A 3,156-nucleotide genomic window follows, 5' to 3' on the forward strand; every position below is an offset into this window, starting at 1 on the left:
GCTTCCACAATTTTTCAGTAAAAATTCGTCATCTCCCTTAATTTTGGAGATATTTTTGAAAAACTCACCGACTCAATTTTTTGGAGGGCGAGAAGGGGAGGGAGAAGTTGTGAATTAAGACTTCAGAAAGCATATGACCATTACTTTTTACGTCATTAGTCTTTTTCTTTTTTTTTTTACTGGAATTTCTGGGTATAGTTTATGTTGCTAATAAATTAGCAATATGCTTCCGAATGGATTATCTATTTTTGAAATTTATTACTCTTATTTTTCATTGTTTTGAATAGTGACACCCATATGACTCTTATGATCCCTATATTACCCTTTTATGAGCTCTTAGAACCCCCATATGACCTCACACAGCCCCTATTTGAATCTCATATGAGCCCATATCACTTCATATAACCCCATATGAGCCCATATGACCCCATATGAACCCCATATGACCCTGTATCATCCCATATAAGTCCATTATGACACCATATCACCTCAGATAACTTCCAAATTTATGCAAAAGGTTAAATATATCCGAAAGTACACGGTCGAGGACGCCTCCAAAATACCAACCTTCAGTGTTGTTAGAGCTACCATCATGTCAAATGGCAATTTGCTATTGCTTCCGAATTTTCTCTTTTTGATTACAAATGATCTAGAATATTACGAAACGTGACGAAATTATAGTTTTAGGGTCATGTCTGTATGTATGTATCCGACAACTTGGGTTTTTGGTGATTAATTTTTAGAAAATTCAGCATAAATATGGTAAAATTTGTAGATAAAAATCTAAAGTTTTGGCTTGTTGTAACTAAGATTGAACGCAACTTAGGCGCGCTATTTCAGCCCAAGCGGTTCAGTAGTTCCTGAAATATAGCAATTTGCTCCTTAAATTCTCGTACGTAAAAGAATGAAAAAATTTAAAAAGCGGCAATACCTCGAAAATTTTGCACGAATGGGTATAAATATTTTGATTGATCTAGATAGAAGCCATCGAGAGGAGTATTTTGAACAACAAGGTTTGCATAGTATAACGTCTAAAACTGCCTTCAAAACAACTCCGCCCTATCCGCTACGTGTTATTTTGGAGGTTTTTTTGACGGAGTAGTTTTTAAATGGAATTTTTAGTCATGGACCCGGTTGCATATCTGAGGAACCACTTGACCGATTATTTCCATTCAAGATTCCAATCTGTAGTATTGTAAGAGCTAGGGTCACACCAAACTTCAGCTCACCATCTTCATTCTTTCTCAAGTTAACGTGTGTACAATATTTGAGTTGAAAAAATGGTAAAATGGCAAATATCTCGACAACTTTGTATGATTGGGTATAGATATTTTTTTTATCTGGATAGAGAAGCCATCGAGATGAATATATTGAGGAAAGAAAAATTGAAATTGGTGCAGTAGTTTCTGAGATATTGCAGAAAAACTAAATTTAAACAATTTATATCTCAGGAACTACTGGACCGATCGGGTTGAAACGGCACACAAAGTTAAGTTCAATCATATCTGTCACGTGAAAAATTTCAAATTTTTATTGATGAAGTTTACCTTATTTATGCCATTTTTTCTAAAAGTAAATCAGCTAAAACCGGAATTGCCACATACGTTGTGAAAAATATCATTTCTTCACGCTTCATTACATTCTACATCATTTCCAAACAAAATTTCAATTACTGAATTTATCAATAATACGTAACAGAAAGAGTCGATGTTTTCTCACATTCTACACTGAGAAAAAAAAATTCTAAGAAATAGAAATTCTATGATTGATCCAAATCGTTCATCGGTTGAATAGTCGCAAAAGAAAATGCTATTGTAAGACACAAATATCGATTTGAACGAAACCAAAATTGGTTGCATAAATGAGAAATTTAAAGCGCAGATTTTTTTTTTGTTCACATGAATTCTGCCAAACCAAGCAATCAATAGCATACTACACAAAGAATCAAATGATTGAAATTCCTGTAATAGCAAGATTAAACAACAATCAATACAGAGCAACAATGAAATATTACAAGCAACAATATGACTCGGCGTCCCGAGAAACCTATTCTTTGGCGTCCCAAAAAATTAACCCTCGAGTATTTGCGAAACACATCCGACTTTCAAGTGCAGAGCATATCTGACTTACGCATTTCAAGTGCAGAACAAATCTGACTTGCGATTTTCAGGTGCGACGCATCTGACTTGCGTTTTTCAAGTGCAGAACACTTCCGACTTGCATTTTTTTTTTTTTTTTAATATTAATGTAAAGATGCAGAAACACATTTCGACTTCAAATTGAACTTCATTTAATCACACAAAGTAAAAGAATGGGTATTATTTACAAACATTTTTTTTTTACTTCATTCATCATAATGTGTAATTCTGTCCACATGAAGGACTTTGAATTTTCCACGTGGAAATTTCTGAATTCTGTACACAATATCATTTATTTTTGTTTTGACGACATAAGGACCATCCCAGTCACTCTGTTTTGGTGATTTGCCTTTTACTCTCCGGGGGAAGAAGAGCCAGACTTTTTCACCTACTTTAAATGTCAGCATTCGTGTATTCCTGTCATAATTACTTTTCATTTTGTCACTTTTAAGAATTAATCGGTCTCTAACAGTAGATGTATAGGGCCTGTTCTGGATCAACGTTTCTGGGGCGAGCGCTGGAGACTTGTGGAAGAGGGCCCCGCGAGTGGGTGGTGGGGTGGGATTAATTAATTCGCGGTTTAATTCGCGGTTTTGTTTCGCGGTTTTAATTCGCGGATTTTACATTTCGTCGATTCTGGGTGCAAGAAGTATGGGAGAAGCCCCCGCGAGTGGGTGGTGGGATTAATCAAGTCACGGCTTTAATTCACGGTTTTCAGCCCCGATTTTAATCGCGGCTGAAAACCGCGGTTTTCAGTCCCGATTTTGATGCACGGTTTTAATTCGCGCTTTGGTGGGATTAATTACTTCGCGGTTTTAATTCGCGCTTTAATTCGCGGTTTTAATTCGCGCTTTAATTCGCGGTTTTAATTCGTGGTTTTGATTCACGGTTTTAATTCGCGCTTTTAATCCGCGGCTTTAATTCGCGGTTTAAGTCGCGACTCCTAAACCTTTTAACATTTTAGAGATTATACCTGAGAAAAGAAGAATGAGTCATCATCGCAAGGGTTAAGTGCAAA

The sequence above is a fragment of the Diachasma alloeum genome, unplaced genomic scaffold (assembly GCF_001412515.2).
Source record: "Diachasma alloeum isolate Michigan unplaced genomic scaffold, Dall2.0 Dall_scaffold_00705, whole genome shotgun sequence".
Classification (NCBI taxonomy): Eukaryota; Metazoa; Arthropoda; class Insecta; order Hymenoptera; family Braconidae; genus Diachasma; species Diachasma alloeum.